Source organism: Anser anser (assembly GCF_964211835.1).
Source record: "Anser anser genome assembly, chromosome: 10".
In the NCBI taxonomy this organism is placed as follows: Eukaryota; Metazoa; Chordata; class Aves; order Anseriformes; family Anatidae; genus Anser; species Anser anser.
Genome location: NC_139730.1, coordinates 25,637,001 through 25,658,314, shown reverse-complemented (window position 1 = coordinate 25,658,314; position 21,314 = coordinate 25,637,001). Strand labels below are relative to the sequence as shown.

General features: G+C 40.4%; 1 pseudogene across 1 annotated transcript; it reads right to left on the bottom strand.

The window, feature by feature from the left end:
* Window positions 1–576: 576 nt before the first annotated feature.
* LOC310904799 (ubiquitin carboxyl-terminal hydrolase 42-like) lies at window positions 577–10,965 on the bottom strand (annotated as a pseudogene). Its single transcript has 15 exons — window positions 10,737–10,965; window positions 9,829–10,029; window positions 8,632–8,742; window positions 8,369–8,471; window positions 8,138–8,205; window positions 7,911–7,981; window positions 7,294–7,376; window positions 5,950–6,061; window positions 5,449–5,589; window positions 5,155–5,255; window positions 4,553–4,694; window positions 3,164–3,873; window positions 2,705–2,793; window positions 1,276–2,376; window positions 577–775 (listed from the first exon to the last, which is right to left on the bottom strand). The product of its transcript is annotated as a ubiquitin carboxyl-terminal hydrolase 42-like (transcript).
* Between the last annotated feature and the right edge of the window lie 10,349 nt (window positions 10,966–21,314).

Here is a 21,314-nt window from a genome sequence, read left to right as displayed (position 1 = left end):
GCAACAAATCCAGCAGTCTAACAATTAGATGTATATTGAGGTAGAACAACAAAGAAGTTTTGACAGTATCATAATTTGTGCAGACATAAAATTCTTTCCGCTTAAACCCAATGCAAATTTGGAGACTCTTTACATGGCTTCCATCAGCGCATTCCTCTATATTCTTAAACCTATAATAGCAGGGAAAAAAAGAAAAAGACAAAAAAAAAAAACAAAAAGGAGAAAAAAAGCAGGATTTTTACATAGTACATATTTTTACATATTACATAGTTTACATATCCCTCCACATGCTGTTCTGAATAATAGCCAAAATATTCATAGCCACTGTATTTGTTCTCCCCACACAGCTGAAAAAACAACATTTGAAACATATTTTTCAAAACATATTTTAATATCCAGCAGACTGTTCAGTCATCAAGCATTTAAAGACTGTTTTAGATAATCTCTAGATTAATCTAAAAGGAATCCCATAAACATGCTGCAGCCGCTTACCTTTAATATACTCGCTGGATGCGATGTTTCTTCCTTTCACCTGCACTGGAAGGCTTCCCTTCCTTGTGAGGTTGTTTACTGCCCTCACTTCTGCATTGCTCTCATAAAGAGCCATCTGGAGGATGGGATTCTTCCTTCTTCTCCCGGGTTTTCTTCTGGAAACGAGGATCTAAGTGTTCCAAGAAGCCTTTCACTTTCCTGATGTTTCTCCTTTTTCTTCTTTTTGTTACGCTTGCGATTGGCATTGTCAAAGTGGAGCGCAGAGAAATACAAATCATAAAGTCTGAAAGAAACATGCAAGTTAAAAAGAGAAAAAAAGATGTGGCACTTGTTGCATACAGGAAACTTTATTTATTTTACCACAGGCGATGATTTGCCGCATGTCAGCTATTTTGTGGTACTTTGTGCACATGTAACTTCCTTTAGATGCAGCAAACTTAAGCCCTCAGATTGAAGGACCATAGGTCCTGGTTGGTACACAGATCATTAACAATGGTTAGCTCTGGAATATGTGCAAGTAAAAAAAAAAAAATATTTTAACCTAATCCAGAATGGTGTGCAGATGTGATTCGAACTACGTGGTCCAAAGCTAGTGCTCTGACACAATTCAGCAATACCTTTCCTGTCTTCACTGATCAACCTAATGATCCCCAGTCATGATCCCCAGCCAGATTATGCTATCTAAATAACTCAGAAACTATGAAAAAAAAAAAACAAAACATGAGAAGCACCCAGAAAAGAATTAGGAAAAAAAATGCTGATTAGGCTGGAATCCCTGCTTACTTGGAATCCTTCTCTCCCTGTTTATCTTCAGACTTCTTTTTCTTCTAGAACTTCTTATATTTTTTCATGTTTTCACCACCTAAAACCTCCTTTTCTACCTTTCTGCGTTGCCTTTCTATTTCACTTTCACTACCTTCTGCACGAGTATATTGTCTTTTTCTGTTTCCTTCTTTTGCCTTTTTCTGGCGACAGTTCTCCAAATGAGCTGACACAGGTGGAAGTGCATGTCTCTCACGCGAATGTTTTCCAGAATGTTGCTGAGCTACTGAGCAACGATGTGAGTCTGCTCTGGGTGTGCTAAAGTGATGTACATCTTCCTCTCGCAAGAGGGAACCTTGAGGCCATCTGCTTTTGTAATGATAACGCTTATGTGACCTGCTGGAGTAAGTCTGAGTCAATTTGTCAAAGTCTTTATCACCGTGAGAGAACTTTCTCTCTCTACTGTCTCCTGCTGCATGAGGTGAATAGTAATCCTTGTAATAGCTACATTTTTCCCATTTCCGTGGTTCATCTTGATAGTATCTTTCTCTGCTCCAACTTCTTTCCCCTTTGGAATGGTAATATCTAGCGCTATCTTGTTCTGATCTTCCTCTGCTTCGAGATCTGTACTTTGAATATTTTACTGGTCTTCTGCCATTATCAGGGCTGTTCCTTTCACTATGGGAAGATCTGTACCTGCTTCCCTCCCAATACTCCTGCTTGTGACGCTTTTGCTTAACAACTTCCACACTCCGAGAGCACCTTCTCTTGCTGGAATGACCATCTTTTTGACTCTCCTTCTCTTCAGTAGGAGAATGTTCCCTCTTTCTCTGGTAACGCTCTTTGTCAGATTTTTTAGTCTCGTCCTTTGTATCTTGGCATCTATCTGTAACAGCTAAGGAGGAAAGGTTTTTAGAACTACATTCACTGTCAGACTTTAGAGGGGAAGTTTGCCGCAATTTCTCACCAGTCTCAGAAGACTCTTTGATGTAGAAAACATTTTCTTCTGAAATCAGTTCATGTTCTTTTGATCTTCTTGGTTTCTCCTTGTCTCCACGGTCATCACATTGGTACTGTTCAAGGTATTCATCATTCTCAGTAGATTTCGGAGGTCCCGGGACACTGCACAAAATAAAAACACGTTTCCGTCTCCCTCCACCTGCTGCTCTGAGAAAAAAGGGGTGGGGGCGACGGGGGAACAGCCAATGTTTCTCCAGATAATGGAGAAAAATGGAAAAACATTCTATGAAGAAACACAAGTTCTCCGCGAGGCACCAGCCTGCATCAGAGTGCTATGCACAGTGTCGATCATTAGTTCTGTTCGCAACACTGGCCATACAGTACGGAATTCTACTGATTTAAATCCTTCCATTAAATAGTATTAGTAGACAGATAAAACCGCAATGAACTTCCATAAAATCTTGTCTTAATCAGACTGTGCTCATTTTACCTTCTTTCCTCTGACAAGCTGTTCAGCTGGCTGGCCGTGAGGGATTCCATGATGACTTCTCGAGGGACTGGAGGCATAGCTCCAGGCATCTGCAACTAAAACGCACAAGTCAGCAGACAGAAAAAATACCATTTGTGCTGAGGACTAGTCTTCTCAGAATTTCTACATTAAATGCTAAGCAAGATCGCTTTGTGTTGTATGCATTATCTACACTTCAAAGATAACGCCAACTCACCTCCCAAAATCTACTTTATGAAACTTAAGAATTTTTATCTCAGCTCAGCTTAAGCTGACAAGTTCTAATGTCAGCTCAGCTCTGCAAATTCTAATGGCATAATATCACAAAGGGTTACGATCAAATTTGTGCTGTGTTTTCTCAGCATTTCGCCTGAATTAGGAACATGATAAACACTCCCGAATACATCGTGGGTGAGAAATTCTCGATGGAGCAAACTACTATGTTTCAAGCAATCCGTTTGTTTTAGAAAAGAACATCTCACAAGGTTTAACAGGTTCAACTTGGCAAGTGGAATCATCAAGTTTCAGTCCGTTTTCTTTAGATTCATGAACTAAACTAATAGCACCATTCAGTGAATCAGTGTTTGGCAGCTCATGCTGGGATCTTCCTTCATCAGCATTCTGACAGGAAGAATGGGAATTCTGCGATGTACGGACTACCTTTCCAACCAAAATTCCACATTGCATTGCAATTCCTTTTAAATAAGCCCTTTGACTCCTCCTCAGATTTTCCTGAAGATTCTGCACCGTAAGGGACTGTGTTATCAGAGCTGAGTTTAGGATTTCCATTCACCTTTGGCTCCACAAAAATTTCAGCAGAAACTCTTTTTTTTTTTTTTTTGTATTTGTATTTGCTTCATTTGCTTTACCGAATTTGTGATTGTGGATGAAGGAACAGCCTTGTAGAGATCTTCATCCTCCACAGCACTGCTAAGACAGTCAGGCTGTGACACAGTCTGACGAGCAGGCAATTTATTGTGAATACTGATGGTGATCTTCTGGTTTTTTGACGTATCAGTAATTGAAGGCCTGGTAATCGCCTGTTCTTGAACACAGGCCATTGGTGGTGCTGAAGATGGCCTTTTTAGGGTGACACCAGTGGTATTTGCATCCTCTTTTATGGATCCATTTCCATTTAAACGACTTGAATTCTGTATTTAAAAAGAAGAAATTGCAAGACGGGTTAATGCAAACACTCCATTTAACATTTTTAAACATGTCATTCTCCTACTAAGTATTTCTACAAATGGTCTTAACACCTAAAAAGCAAAAAACACTGCCCTTAAAAGATAAATGCAAGTCCCATAAGTGTATTTAATTCCTGCTTTTGGTTTACTGCATATTGATATCAAATTAACATCATTTTTGAAAACCATCCAAACAACTTAACATTGCCTAAAGCTATTCCCAAATATATTTAGTTTCCCCTTTAAACATACCCCAAAAAGCCTGGAATAATTGTTCTGGTGCTCAGGAATAAGACAATTTGGTTTCCCTGTCTTAGCTAAAGTGACGTCGATAGGAAAAACAAGTCCTCTTTTAAATGATTCGAGGATTAGTACACTCTACTTAAATTGTCAAAGAGCGTAGCTCTCTGTGCTTTACAAAGCTGTCTAGGAGGTATAAACAATGGAGTCGCATGGCTGCGCAATTCAGCAGTAACCACTGTTTGAATGACTCTGGCTGTAGCATGAGGGCTGTGAAGACAGCTGCAGCGTGGGAAGGAAAACAAAACAAAGATGCCAAAAACCAAACAAAAAACCCCACACCAAACCCCAAACCCACTGTCCGTTTGGTGCCATTATCTGCCCTCCCGCTTCCCTAAATTACCTTAATCATATGAGGAGGAAGTCGTGGTCCCAGAAATCCAGCCTGCTTACTGTTAGCCCCCCGCTGACCAGGGGGGAATGAACAGGGATAAGACGGTGCTGCTAAGTAAAAAGCACGTTCTCCGAGCGTCAAATCATAGCGCCTTCAGAAAAGAGCAGTGATCTCAGTTTAGTTTTTCTTTCGGCCTACTCTTGGATTAAATCCCATCCTATAATTTTATAGGAACAGTTCATACGATATGGAAGCCTTCTCTACAGAAGACTTAGCCAAGACTACAAACTGAAAAGTAGGTAACAGTCTTCCTACTATGACTATCACTTTCAGAGCAATAATTCATTCTTACACCACAGATGGCCTTCATTTCTCTCCTTCTCTAAATTAGCCAGCTACAGATAACACATATACAGCAATTTACACAAGTGCTGCAGTTTAAGGCCAAGCAACAAAAGATAATAAATGACAGAGAATTTCAGGTTAGACAGAACTGAATTAGAGAAATAATCATCTTTTCCTGGGAGAGAAAGAAAAACACTTGCAAAAAGAAAAGTATCAATAACAGGAGAGTAAATCTCTTCTGAACACATTTGAATACTTGTTATTACCTGATATAAAAAAGTAAGTAAGCTTGCTGACCAAGAACTCTTTTAATGTCAGTACGGACTACTTTTGCATCATTCATCTGATACCAAAGTCCATTACCAGCCTGCAAATAAAGACAACGATATCTTTAGATGAATTGCATGTTTTCCAAATGAAATCACAGATAGCAATAAAATACACACGTGTCAAATAAACATATAATGAAATCTTTTTCCCTAGAAACAGTACTACTAGTAACACTTGAACTGGTTTGCCAGCACAACCTTTACCCTGTTAGAAATGATGTCGACTTCTACCTTTATGTAGCATACATAGTGTCCTGAGCGACAGTTGATACCATGATGCACCAGCACCGCATATAAGGCATAGAGGAGTGGTTCTCCACTTGATTGAGACATGTAGGCTCGGAGGTCCAAATACTCAGGATATTTTACTTCCTAAAGAGAGACCAAGAAGATAGAAAAATTATATCAGAGTACTTCGCGGACTAGCCAGAGAAAAACACTTCCAAAAAACAGAGACTGGAATTATATGAATATATCTCTTGATTCACTAAAAATAAGTCTTCCCATAAGCGACGTTTAATACTAGAAGTTGCAGACAACTGTTTTCTGATGAATTAGCCTTCTCAGAGGAAAGTATATGCTTCTTGTCAAGCAGGAACTTTACTGATATTAAGAGAAAGAATAAGCCGTAGTCGTTAGTCTACAATTATTGTCTGAAAATATTAACAACTTTCAGCTTTGGGGGATGTCCCATTACATGATGACAAAGTTGCATTACAGCGGGAAATATACCTTGTTGATCTTTCCACCTGTGAAATCTGCAAATCTTTTCAGTGATATTGTGAGAACGTTGGAAGAACGGTGTATGGTAAATCTCTTGGATGCAGGAACCATCTTTTTACACCTTAAAAACAAGCAGAGACAAGTGTTTGAAAGCATCATCTTTTTTGCCCCCAAAACAAACTCGTTTTAATGTCTCATGCATGCTTATGCTATTTGAATGATATTTACTTGCATCATATGTTTGGTTTTTTCTTTTCATAAACCCATGCACTGCATGTCACGTTTGTTAATACAGAGAAGAAGGTAAGTTTTACCAACAACTCAGAGCATAGCGGGAACAGGAATCTCTCACGAAAGCGTATTACCAGGGAGTTATAAAATATAAACAAAAAATAGTAAAAATGAGTTATATATAAGACTAATAACAGTTATCAGCAATGGAAAAAGTACTGTACATGTGCAAGGCCTTTCCTTTTAAGCTCACAAAAAGACGGAAAATTCTGGCTTTAAGTGTGACTGAACCGATCACACCTCAAAGAGCACATTAAGGAAGGACCATGCAATTCAGATGTGAGGTGCTATTACAGTTCTTTCTCTTCCTCAGACATCACTTATGAGAATCCTGAATACGCTGCATGTTGCTTTCTAGGATCCGCAGGCCAAGACGAACCTGGGATTAAATTGCTTTAATAACCTATTGGACGCTCTTGATTCGACACCCTAATTTCCTTAGTATCCAACAACAAGAAGTGGATACTGCATTTTTCATTTAGAGGGGTCAGGCATGAATTCTACAGAACTGAGCCGGGCACTCTGTGCTTTTCTGAGGGGATGTTTGACTAACAGCTTGTTTTGCCAAACCATCTTATGCAAATGTTCAATTGTTTCTCACATACGTAGAAACATCTTACATATTGATCAGCACAGAGAGCGCCTGAACTCAACAGGCTTTCCCTGTGCACGGGTTAGGCTTAAGGGAGCTCATTTCGGACATTAGTCCACATCGACAGGTTTCACAGTTCAAGAGCTGTGCAAGACGCTGTTTAGTGAGCCAGCACAGGCTGCTAACATTCATTACCACAGAGCCAGCTCACACGCCCTGACACTCAATCTAACTTTGTTTCACAGTGAACGCTAGGACCTGTAGGAACCTGCTGCTGCCTTCCACTCCAAATCATTCTCCATAGCTCCTTGCTTCAGCTCACCACTACTAGAAAATGAAGCAACAACAACAACAACAACAAAGCTGCGTCTCCTTATTTCTAAATGAAGTTAAAGGATAACTTACGCTCTAAGTCATGTAATATATAAAACTAATATCTAGTATTAAGACATAATTAGTAATAATCTTACTCGCTACATTTATAGCAATTCTCTCCATCCAGCTCTTCAGGTTTCACAAATAGTTCTAGAGCTCTGGTAACAGATGAAACCGCCTAGAGGAGCGAGAGAGAAGAGCGTAAAGTCACTGTAAATTCAAAATTCCAGAGACGCACTAGGAGTTTATAAGAGAACCTGACTAACACATACTTAAGCGATCTACTATGAGCACTGTCAAGAAGGAGGCAGAAAGAGCATGCTCAGCGTTTACCTCACCTGGAAGTCATTCTACTTTGAAACAAATCATTTTCCAGTAACGCAGACAGCATCTATAGTGTGCTTTGTCATCAATACTGGCAACAAATCCAACAGTCTAACAATTAGACGTATATTGAGGTAGAACAACAAAGAAGTGTGACAGTATTATACTTTGCGCAGCAATAAAATTCTTTCCCCTTAAACCCAATGCAGACGTGGAGACTATTTACAGGGGTTCCACAGAAGGACAAAGTCCAATCCACTTTCTAACCACCACCAAGCTCTTATATTTTAACATTGTACGTGGTTTGGTTTTTTAAGTTAAACAAGTTTAATTTAGAAAGTTATACATGTACTTAAACATCATGAATTATATTTACAAAACCTCCTACCTTTACATCCAAAGTGATATCAAGAAATGCCTCATACGTATCCGAAACTGCTTTGCAATTCAAGCACTTCACTGGAAGCAAAATATAAATGCTTAACAACACGTGAAGGAGACTAACTGTCCACATTCAAGTTGTCGATAGATACTACTTCAGACAAACTACAGACTGCTTTACTACCGACAAAAGACACAGATCAGTTCTAAGGACAGGAATATTTTTAAAAGTACCTCTTGATCTTAGAAATCCTCCAAATATTTGATGAATGATGGTGGTAGCTTGAGAAGATCTGTCCAATCTGGAAATAAATTATAATCAGACCTCAGAAGATTTAAGGCACACAGTTAACTCTTCAAAGAGTTTTATGAAAACCAAGGATGACCTAGACTTTCAGTTTTGATAGTAAATAAAGGCCTAAAAGGTGCTAGAGAACGTATAAAAGTGAATTTGTTTATGCTTACTTGGTGCTTCCATTCAAGCACGCTTCCTGCATAGCATCAACAGTATAGCGCAAGAACTCGTGTGCGTCTTCTTGACTGCCAAAACGGAAATGTTGTCCTATTCCTAAATAAGAAGATGATAGTATTCACCTCATTTAAAAATGAAGTAATTCTCCTGTTTCTAAAATCTCTCTTCTTTACAGTGTTAAAACCATTTATACACATCAAATAATTATTTGAAGATTACAAGATGCTGAAAAAGAAACACATCTGAAGCCACTTACGACTGAGATTATTGATAACACGCGTAGGCTCGATGGCATCAACAGTGCAACGCAGGGCCTGGTTAATGTGAGTCTCCATCGTGCACATCATGCAAAAATCTTGTTCACGACCTGAAGAGTGAAAGAAGAAAGCATCCCAGTCTAGCGAAACAGACATAACTACAAACAAACATATAAGTAACATTTAAACTATAGATACAATATCCACTCTCCTTGTCCCAACAGTCTCCTAACATTTCATTTCACACAACTTTATAGAATAAAAATATCCATTAAGCCTGTATTCAAGTGCATTTTGTGATGAGAAATCTAAAAGACTACTGCAAAGTCACGTTTGTAAAGGCTGACAGGAATGTGAACTCCACAGGTTGCAAAATGTATGAGGAAAGAATATTTGACCTTGATGATACAGCATTAAGAGAACGTGGGTTATTTTCAGCACAGTGCTGTCAGGTGAGCTTCATGATACAGAGCTACGAGTCCTTTGGGAAAAAGGAAAAATTACAGTAATGTATGTAATAGTACTTCTGCCCTCCTTTTTTCAACAGGATTCTCAACTGAAACGATTTCTATATACAGGAAGAAAACAGTTAAATTTCTAGGTATCGATACAAAGATACCAGCCTAAAAAGCATACAGGTTTAGTACAACATTTACTTTATAGTACAACATTTTATTTAGGACAAAATCAGTCTAGATTTTAATACAGTCCCACAAAAAAATCTAGTCGTGTTCATAACAGCTCATATTGCTTTCTAGGTTTTTTTTTTTTTTTTTTTTTTTTAATTGGTTCAACAACGAACAGACCATTTATTGTAGTGCATTATGGAACCTCGGCTGTGCAGACTAAAGACCTATGATGCCAACATCCTAAATTTTATTGCCTTTCTAGCAGCAGGAAGCCCAAATAGCCCAAATGCCAAATGTTCATTAAATGCATTACTGTCCAATGCACTTCATTATTCCCATGAAGCAAGAAAAGATCCTTTTAAAAAAACAAACAAACAAACAAACAAAAAAAACACATGGTGCATTAAACGCACTCCATATGCTATTCCGAGCCCACTGCTAATACAATGCTCAAAGCCAGCGTCTACAGGTAAAATCAGGCAAGTAAGTTTGTCTCACAGAATCACTGCTGTTCTTTCACCTTCACAGCTATCCAACAGATTTAAAATACTGTTAGAAAGTACTCACATGACTGGCTGTGCTCAAGAGAAAGCATGTAATTGGCAAGTGGGGGGGTGTAGGTCAAACACTGTAGAGTAGCATTAAGAAAACACGTGTTGCCAAGATTGTACAGGCCAACTCCAACACTTTGTGTTTCTTGCCAATCCATACGTATCTTCTCAGGTGGAAAAAGAATCCTTTGTGGCGGAGCAATTCCATCATTAACAACTGCAAGAAAGTTATATTTAAAAAGAGATTTTGTTTGTTTGTTTCTAAGAAAGGTATTAAGTATATATAGGTATAGTGAATATATAAAGTATATATAGGCATAGTAAAAATACTATTCTGCGGGAGCACCTAGAGGAACTAGCTACAATCCAAAACAGAAAAACTTATTGCAGACACCTTTAATACCGCCATCTTCAAATTGGCTGGTCAACACAACGTTTTGGGAAAAAAAAGTTTAGTCAACCATTTTAATTTCTTCCTTATTATATGCTTTTTTCCTTATTATAACTTCAACCACAAACTTAGACTTGAAATTATATGGTAATAAATGCAAGGACAATGTAAAAACAAATAACTAGGAATGACGGTACCCCTACAAATATCAGATCTTTTCCTGAGCAATCTTAACATTCAAAAACCTGTGAATAATGGAACCTGTGAATAGCAACAATCAAACACTTTTCTTTGCAAAACAGAAAAGATATGGATGAATCAGTGCATTACAAAATGCTCCCCACATTTCTCTGTCGACTGTAAATATATCAAAATTAATTTCTGTAACGTCAGTCACTTCAGTTGCCTTAGGAGAATCGCTTTGGAAGTCTTTATTCACAGTAGTCCCGTTCTCTATCAGTGCAACAAGCAAGAACTACCACTTTCTACTTTTGTTTTGAAGAAAACGGAGGCAGGATAAAGCGCACACTTACTTAGATCTCTTTGGGCAAAAGGCTTAGATTTTTCAGAGGATCTACAATAAATAGCACCTCCACATCCTTGGGCCACAGAGACTTGGCTTGAATCTTCTGCAGGTGGTATCCGGCCCCAGTTTGCGGTGCGTGACATCAGTTTTTTAGTACTCGGTTTCTTGGATTTGCCAGACCGCCTTGAAGATGGCTTTTTAGACTTTGAAGATTTGGGCTTGTTAACTATGGTCATTGTTCTCATCTGCGACAGAGACAAATGTTCTGGCTGACGTAAGAATACCAAGAAGCATTCCAAGAAGAAAAGAGTAGTAGAAGTCCTGTCACTTAATCTCAAAGAAACGGCCTTGAAGAACTAACTTGCTGGTATGAATGATTTAAAAGGAATCCCCAAACTAAACACACAAAGGAAAAATTTCCATCAAAACTCTATCAGTATTACTTTTAGCTTCTGCAGAACTAGTGGCTGATGCCATTTCTTTCACTTTCGTAGGATTTTAATCCATTACAACTCTGGAGTCTTTTTAATATAAAAATGCAAATGACATTCTCTGAGGGGAATCAGTTATTTATTGCATTTTTGGAGCTTTGCAATTATCTATTAATTATTACCTATTATCTAATAGATAATGGTTGCGATTTATATATAATTGTTGCTCACGCTAGTAATGGAGCACTATTACTTTACTGCCTGCGCTTTTCTGCTTCGTGTGCACAAAGGTACCTGCATTTCGCTGCTACTTTACTTCTGTCTTTCCAGGGCTCACCCTCTACCTCACTGTCTACTGCACCAGTCATGATGGCTTGGTTGTGATTCTGTAATGAGCCTAGCTTTTGAATACACTTTTTCTGGGCGTCACTTTGTGATAGCAAGTTAATTTGTGAGGGCTTATCACCTATGACCTGCTTCTCAGTAGGTACACGTTTGGCCTCTGTTAAGCAGAGAGTCAATCACAGCTTAAGATTTTGTCCAAGATGCCATTCACGAAACTGAGTTTAACCTTGACAGAACTGAGTTTAACCTTTAAACCTGAAGCTCCGTTAAAGAATAAAGCAGCACCCAAGCCAGGAAATAGAAGTTAATCGTCACTTTACCCTGAAACGCACGTAAAGCCGGTGAGCTATTCTGTGCTGGCAGGATTGCTGCCGGGATGGCCGACGAGGCGGCGGGCACAGGGGGCCACAGGACCTGCTCCCCGGGGCCACAGGTCCTGTCACAGGGGGCTGCCGGGGGTCTCCAGGCGCCGGGAACAGCGGCAACAGCGGGGACAGAGGGGACAGCAGCGACAGCAGCCGCCACCTCAGCCGAGGCCGTCTCCACAACTGCCACAACGGCCTCGGAACGCCGCCCAACTCGGAGCTCCAGCGTGACGCCTTTTCAACCTGGCCGCGGTGCTCACGGCTAAAAGCAGAGCGTTTCCTCCGGCGTGTCTTTACTGTCGGTGCCGGACCGGCCCTCACCCCGAGCTCTCCCTGCCGGGAGGGCTTTGCGGTTGGGGTTTCCCTCCCGCCGCCGCCGCGGGCAGGCCCCGCGCGCAAGCTGTCCGCGCTGGGGAGCGGCATGTCGCCCGCGGCGAGAGCCCGAGGGCGCGACACGAAAAAGCCCCGACACGAAAAAGCCCCGACGTGCGGGCGAGGCGGCGGGGAGACGGCTCTGAGGGAGCGGCCGCTTCGCCCCGCCGTCCTCCTCCCCTCCCGGGCCGCCCCGCCGAGCCCCGTGCGCCTCAGGTGCTGCCCTGAGAGGGCGCTCGGGCACTGGGACAGCTGCCCAGGGCAGTGGTCGTGGCACCGAGCCTGACGGGGGTCCAGAAGTGTTTGAACAATGCTCTCAGACATAGGCTCTGCTTTTGGGGTGGTCCTGTGTGGAGCCAGGAGTTGGACTCGCTCATTATTGTGAGCCCTTTCCACCTTGGGATGTTCTCTGATTCTAGGTCAGCAATCCATTATCTGATGAGAGGTGTGGAGTCATTCGAAGGGAAGAGAGACCAAAACACTTCTGGTTTCCAGAAGCGGGTATTTGGTAACCAAACCGATGATTCCTTTTCTTCTAGAGCGAGTAGCAGCAGGGATCCGCTTTACAATATGCTGGCAACAAGGAAACGAAGAATTGCAAACAAGACGTAGGACTTGAGCAGCAGCTTGTATACATGCATCAGCTTATAAATGAGCACACAGCTGAGCGATAATGCAAAAATTGGACAAACTAAGTGAAGACGTTAACTGTAAATTTTATAGGTATACACTTTACTATGACGTAAGAACTGGGCAAGACCTTTCAGGGAAAAGAGCTGTTGGCATGTAATTTGAAGTAAGCTTCAAATCCCAGAGGATGATTTTGTTGGAACTTTATTCAGCTGAAAACGTGGAAGCCTTGTTTCTGCTTGTGTTAGTTACAGCTCCAGTTTACTTTGGTTGGGAGGGAAGGCATTCCAGGCTAATGTGCTGTACCTGTTCCTTCAGCTCGTTGTCCATAAACGGAGGAGCAAATGAAATTCTTTGAATCTCCATTAAATGCAGCACTACAAAGCGGAGTAGAGGGCGATTTGGCACTTAATTTTTCTGTAAGCAGAAAACCCAACAGAATCTCCACAACAGTTTTCAAATCTTGTCCTGCAGTAAATGACCAGCTGAGTGAAGCTTGCATTTAGAGTATGTGCTCCTACGTTAGAGGGAAATAGCTTTTCCTCTTCAGAAGTGCAACTGAGTGGTGAACTGGCAGCTACGTAGGGAACTAGTTGTACCAAAGGGTTTGTGTTGAAGGCACAGAAAAATATGCAGGTCCCAACAGTAAAGGATTGTCTGTAGGCATCACACTGAGTACAGATGTTGTCCGCGAGTTCGTGCCCAGTGCACCGCGCCAATAAGCACCCAGAGTCGGAATGCACACCAAGGTCTTTTAATTACATAATTAATTACAGAACTCTGCAGAGTCAGGTACTTGGCTATCTTTCGCAAAGCAAGCACACCTCTGACTCGAATCACCGTCATTCATACACAGGAAACTTGTGAAAACTCTCTCTTTGGCTCCTTTTGATTGGTTATTACAGCTCACCTAACTTTTCTCTACTGAGCTTGCGCATTACAGAGGAACACCGGGGGGGGGGGGGGGGGGGGGGGGTACAGGAGGAGGGGGACACACACCGAATCCCACATTAGCAAGGATTATCATTTTGACAGGTGTGATTTCTAATGTGTTAATGACCCTTAATGAGCAAAAGGTTACTACAGGCCAGTCTGGAGCTGGTTTTCTCCTTCTTGTTTTTTCCCTTTTATCCCTTCTCTTCCTTGCTTCTGCTAGCTCAAGGCTACCTGTCTCTCTCCTTCCTTATTTTCTCAGCTAAAAGACTACACAAGCTACAGGCCTCCCTATTTTCTTCAAGGTTTCCTTGCTTTTCTCCCAGCTTTGGGACTACACAGGTGTGCTTTGATATTTGCCAGTATAGCTAAAACTCATGCCAGTCTGCTCACGCACAATAAGCAGTAAGAGTTAAGGACTGGTTTCATCTGCTTTTTACATAGTAACATCCTCCTTATGTTTTAGATATGCTGTAGTTAAAGCTTAAAGTAGTTCAAGTAGTTAAGTTAAAGGAGTAAAGTTACTCCTTGTGGAGTAATTGCCTTAAGTGACTAGGCATTATAAGCACCCCTCCATCCCAAAAGCTACCCGCCTCCAAGGGGCAACCACCCCTCACTGAGCACATCCTCTGAATTTCTCGGAGCCTGTACCTTTAAACGCAAGCGAGGTAATTTCTACCAATCACAACCAAGATACGCATGACTGGAGTCACTCAAGCTCCACCTAAAAGATAGAAAATAATATAAATTGGCTTAAGAGAAAGGGAATGTTGGGGAAGATACTGTCACGAAGAATACCTTCTGACATCAGTCGACAGGCTGAGCCTCTCACCCCTCCCCCCCCCCGCCCACTGGGATGCTGCGAGGTAAGATCTGAACGCTTGGTTATACCAGGCGTCTCCACGGAAACTTAGAAATCTCTAGCGTCTTTATGCTTTTTAACATCTTAATACCTAGGCCGTGTACCTGTGCATTTCATGCATGCTAGCTTGCTTTTGCAGACAGTGAATTTATCACTGGCAATCCAAAGGACCTGTGTATCTGTTGCCGTAATAAACTGCACTTAATTGCATTGTTCCTGGCCGTGACAGTTCTCCTTGAACGCGACTAGAGCGAGGGCGTGCTGCGTTGTTGGTGGATCCGTGGCCGTGATAGTTCAGTACCCTGAAGCCGACCGGACCCGTAACGGTCAATCGGCTACACCCCTTAATGCGACACTACTAAAGGAAGAAGATGACAGGGCTTGCATTAGGCACGAGTTGCATTAGGCTTTGCATGTGAAAACATCCCCAAATAATTTCACATGGATTTAACGTTTTTAAAGGGAAAAAAACAGGAAGGTGTAGTCTTTCTGTAAGCTACAGCCCTAGATAGTTAAGGCATCAGCATTCATTCCTTTGCTTGACAACAAACTATGAACATACAGAAGAGTTAAATATTTTCATTGCATTCTTAAAGGCGATTTTTCAGACTTGTGCTTCAGTTGTTGGAGTTGAAGAAATCGGTAGACGCCCTTACTTTTACGTTAAGACCAAAATCTTTATCTAAGATTGTGTTATCTAACACAACTAAACTCCCACCCCCACATGTCTTTTTGGAACTTCTGAAAGATCTTTCTGCAGTCCCACTCTGATGGTCTTTCAGTTGTTGAACCTGAGCTGTGCCTACCGCACCAACGAATGCTTTCATGACACAGTATTTTGTCAAAGCAGTTTTGCTTCTTGGAGCTACAGAAGCAGCTCTGGCTACATGATAGGGAACTGTGCTGCACTGGCAAAAGCAGACTTACTTACAGACTTAACACCACTTGCTAACTTGATCTATTTCAAATCTCATTTTAACTTTAAAGAGCAATCAGTTTTGCGGTTCCTGTCTTACTAAGTTGCCTTGTTTTGCATGGAAGGTCAGCCTGTGAATGTTTTGCTTTATTGCATGCTTCAAAAAAAGGCTGAGAGGAAGAGACTGGAGGAACCTTTTCTATTCTATAGACTTTCCCCCACGAATGTGGAATTGCAGGCTACTTGGATGAATGTTCGAATGTAAGGGAGCAAGCCTCAGCCAAAGGAGGTAGAATCCTTGCTTAAGAGGAAGTAGCAGTGTGGGGACATCTTTGCTTAATGGGAGCCGTTTAAACTCTTCATAGAAACTCAATAAGCTCTACATCTTATGTTTGGAAAGCAGTATGGTTACGCAGCTGCTAACCTAATGACTTGAGTCTTCTGCTCTGCAACCACGTTTTGTTTTCAAGCAGTGCATACATCAGTTTAGGCTTTGGACAAGGAGATTTGTAATGCAAATAGTGATAAACCAGAATCAGTGCTACTGACGAGCGTAATGGTGAAATGCAGCAAATCAAGTGTTCCTGGAGAACTGTGAGATTACAAAACCAATAAGCCATGAAGCACTTTTTTTTTTTTTTTTTAATCAATTCTTATATGCTGAAATAACACCTTCAAGAAAATCTGTTTATCCAGCCAGGCGACGGTGTCTACCTGTAAGCACAAAGGAAACGCCTTGAGAGTTCGTTTGCTGTATTTGAAGTTCTTATACCCTGCAGAAATAATTATTTAGAGTAACATGTAACTGAGGAGATCGTAGCAGGAAGTATATTATTTCTAGCATTAAATTGCTGCCCCGTTGCCAGTGCAATCTAGGGAGAGAACTGTATATAATAGTTAAACTCCCCTGGACTGACTTAAATTTTAAAATATTCTGACAAAGTAAGCTCTAAATCACTTGACATTTTGAACAGTTTTAAACGGGTACAAAACCGAAGCTTTATAAACCAAGCAGCATTTATAATGCTTCATATACAAAAACAATGCCTATTTTTAAGATTTGTTACATATCTATGTAGATACGCTTGCTGGAAAAGCCAGGTCTGTTGTAGACCAAATGCTGCAGATTAAGACTTGTGGCTTACCAGTTCCATTTCTGTATTTTCTTGGAAAATGTTTCGAGTTAGAGTTTAAATATAAAATGTAAATACTGTACAGATATATATTGAAATAAGTATTTCTTGGTGTACACAGGTGATTTGCATGACAAATACTCTGTATCGATCATTGTTAAAAACGCAATGTTCTGTGTAAATCCGCTGCGTATTAATCTTTTCATTTATCATCAAGAGCTGTTACTTAAGCCTGGACATTCTCAAAAATAAAGTGTGAAACTATATACCATTGTGTAGCTCCTCCTTTATCAAGAGTACATGCAAGATAATTGCTCCTTTTTTTTTTCTTTCTAGAGGATGATTCAATTTTATAGCATGGATTATAACCGCTCTTGCAAGTGACCTTCTTTTAAGCACAACAGTTTAAATGATCAGGTTACAGAGAAAACCCTTTCACTGCAAAATAGATTCAATAAAGACTTGTGGCTTACCAGTTTCATTTCAAAACCCAAGGTGTTGGGTTTGATGGAAAAATGGTTGGTTTGGATGGTAAAAAGGTCGTCCGTTTTGATGGTAGGTTTAGTCTGAGTATTGAAGGCTTCCATCAGTAAGCTCTGCATCTGAAAGACAAAGGGAAGAAATGTCATTCCCTGTTGTGATACTCAACATGGAACTGTCTGGCTCAGTGGTTTTCTTTCTAAAGAGAGAAGTCACAAGCCTGCACACAGCTTGATCTGCTCTCTGACTACAGGGCTGAACTGACTGGAGAAGGCAGCTTCCAAAGCCCTCCCATTAAACTGACTGCATTTCAGTTCCATGCTAAAATTGGTCAACTGTACAGAATATTAGGACAAAGCTACCTGTTTTGATAGCAAACGGTAGACCTTAGGTAAGTTGCATTCATTTGAAGGTTTGACTGGACGGCATCCTTGTTTTACTAGTGATCTTGTGGTCAAGCTGACCAAATCCTAGCCACAGAACAGAAGCGTTCAGAAACTGGCTAGAGAGAGCACTTATTAGAGAGAGCAGGAATTTAACTGCTTTAACGCTGCTCTTTCTCTCACGTATCTGGAATTTCCTTAAATCACAAATTATCACTAGCTATCCTTGTTAATTTATTCAAAGTAACATGAGTCCAGGTGAAAAGGCACACTCTAACAAGTCCTCAGTTGTTCCTAGTCTGCTCCTAGCTTACTTGAGAGGTTCAATACAGTAAGAAATAAATAAATAAATAAATAACCTGCTGAAGTGGCCTTTTTTCAGATTAGATTCCACCATTCAGAAAATCCTGCTTAAGAGATGTTTTTTCTTTTCTTTGAAAGACTGACCTTCCCCCACATGAAACTAATTAGTATCTTTAGGCTTGATGAAATACATGAATTCCTCAATTTACCAAAATTGCTTTGCACAGCCCTCCCATCCTGCTTATGTTGCAAGCAGCGTATCTAAGTGGGGTACTGTTGGGGTACATCTCTTTCACTCATGTAGCCCAGTGATCCCAATGCCCTGGACTTGTGTAATGCGTGCAAGACATTTACTTTCTCCCTATACTTTTGACTGGTTTAGAATAAGCGAGTTCGCCATCTGCTGGCCAGAGAATTCACCGAAGCCCAAAGAGCATTAGAGCAGACGCATTTTCTTCTGTGCTATTCCTGATTTATCAGCTAGAAGAGACACAGTTTAGTACAATCAGGATTCTTTTGACATTAGTAGCATAAAAAGTCTATTTTTGCAACACTGGTATTTGAAAGACCTCTGTTCAGTCCCTAATTTTGTTCTTGATAATGGGACAGATTGCATTAATGTTTGCAAGAATGTGTGAACAACCAGCCTCCCCTCCATGTCGTATTTTAAGATTAAAACTTGTGGTCGTCCCTGTCTCAAAACACAGTCATGCTTTGCAACAATCGCACTCCCTCTTTAGCTTGAAGGAACTTGTCAGTGCCAGAATCTACTGACTATGGCAATTTACTTCATCATCCAAACCGGGGCAGAATTTTTGAAAACCTCTAGCAAGATTTCACTTCTCCAAACATTATGTAGAAGACATTCAGCTGTAAAGCAAGAAGATGAAGTCCTTTGTTTCCTATGCCAGAATGACATTTTCAACACTGAACAGGATTGTCACCGACCGTTAACTGGTTGTTAAGTTGTGGCTAGGTATAAAATGTAGAAAATGTTTAAAAATAAAACTTGCCTTTGGATAGTGAACTGTCTTCTTCGGGGATTACTTCAGTTACCTGTAAGAGGAAAACAGATGATTTGGGGGGGTTGTTTGTTTTTAAGAACGGGTGAAGTCTTGCCAGTAATTTAGCTGGTATTTTTCAAAGTGACCTCTTAGAAACTTTACAGCACTGTTGAATCAACATGTCTCTAACCCTACAATTAAATAATGCTAAAAGATGCAGCAATTTATCTTCCTGCAAGTGCTTATTAAGATATCTGAGTAACTGCGACCGTGGCTTCATCACAGATATATATATATATATATATTTAATACTACACACTTCTGCTCAGAAAGAAAATCACGGAAAATGTAAAATTTCATTTGAGATGCTGAATTTGTTGCAGTGTGAGATCTTCTTCATCACATGATTCTATTCGTAATTAAACCATATTATCTACTGAGAGACCAAGATTACGACAAGAACAGCACAGAGTTCAGCATGAAGCCGATCAGGAGCTCAAGTTTGTACTTATTTTTTTGTAAGGAGATGTACCAAGCTGGCTTTTTTATTGTTTCATCAGCACATTTCTAAGCCTATACGAGCAGGGGAAAAAAAAAAAAAAAACAAAAAAAAACCAAGTAGAACAATTGCAGGGCTCCTCAGTTTACAGCATGAGGTCGCTTTTTCCAGGTGAAAAGCGGAGCCATAAGTGGCAGTACACTAAAGCCCTGGCACGTGGAGATCCGAGAGGAGAGCTGTTTGGCCCTCCTTTTCACTCCTGGGAACCACATACCTCAAAACCCACAGACTATGGGATATATCTCAGAGAAATCTTGGGAAAGGAGAGCATGAAGAGCATGTTTGTAAATTTATTTCTCCCTGGGCTTCTTCTGCTTCTCCAAGAAATACTTGTTTGAATATAACTTTGGCAGCAGTACTTATGCTGTTTTGCACCTACCACATTTAAAACTCCTACAAAAAACTGAAAAGTTAGACTGAAAAGCATCTCTTTCCGTTCTACTTTGTAAAGCTGCATGTTTTCCTCATGCAAAACAACAGGGGAATGGAAGCTAGAAAAGGAAATGCTGAATGTAAAACAAAACAAAACAAACCTCAGCCCTCCAGGACAAAAGCCGATAACTAAGTGCTTTCTAACATGCTGATTAGGTTTCAAGAGGATACCGCTTTAAATAAGTGTAATTGTCTGTCCATAGGCAGAAGCTGAATAATGGCAGGATGAATATCTATACTTAATTTTTTGTTACTGTCTTCCTGTAGCACACAGGGACTTGTTACGTTTAGGGAAAATGCTAACCTAATGGAGGGTTTAAACCATAAGCTTGTTTGTTATACCAAAATGACTGAGAGAACAAAGCATAAAGTGTTTTCAGATTTCTAGTACACCTTGATTGCTATCCATTAAACTTAAGACAGGTTAAACAAAGCACAGGAAATAAGAGAACTCCTAGTCCCACAACTGGCAAATTGTGCGCACACTTTCCATTCCTGAGAAAATAATACACAAACCTGAAAAATGCATTTAACTGAGAAAACGAAGACATCCTTGTCCTATTGGAAGACTAAGGTGACAGCTCTTGGGCTCAGTGATTTTCAGATAAGCTCCAGTCTTCAACTTGCAGACACCAGTGACAGCTCCTTTTTTTGCATTGAAAGGGAAAATGTTTCAACAACACATTGAAAACATACTTAAGGGACAAGAAACAAAATCAAGACTGCAGTGAGAAGGAAAACAGAAAAACAATACTGGGAAAAAAAAAAAAAAAGAGAAAAGAGAAAAGACCTTGGTCTTTGTATCGACCAACGAGATAAGCCTTACACATTTTTAAGTTTATTTTTGACGATTGATTGATGCGTTACCAGATATTAAGTACTAATCAAGAGCAAATATTAACACTAGTAAGAATAAATCCGATCCACCAGCCCTTATTCAAAATACATCAATTTCTAATTTGGAGACAACGTCTCTCTGACAAGGAAGTAGAAAAGCTGTAAATACCGATATAGTTTCCTCTCCCGATGTTCCATATACATACCGACGCTGTTCCTACACCTACACTCTGAGCATAAATTTATGTTGACATGAGTATCGGGTGTTATTTCTCTCTCTGTTTGCCTTGAGAGACTCTCCTCCTGTCCACTGAAAAGTAAACTCAAGATTCCAGATCAGTTAAGACAGTTGCTAGCCCCCCATTCAGAGTTCTGCAGCAGCACTGTTCAGATTTTTCAGCAGTCTCTTTACAAAATGACCACTTATAAGTGTACAAAAACACTTATCACCTAGCTTCTCAGTAGGTACACGTTTGGCCTCTCTTAAGCAGAGAGTCAATCACAGCTTAAGATTTTATACAAGATCCCATTTTCAAGTTTGGGGTTATTTCAGAAAATCTTTTTGCCTAGAAACAGTACTACTAGTAACACTTGAACTGG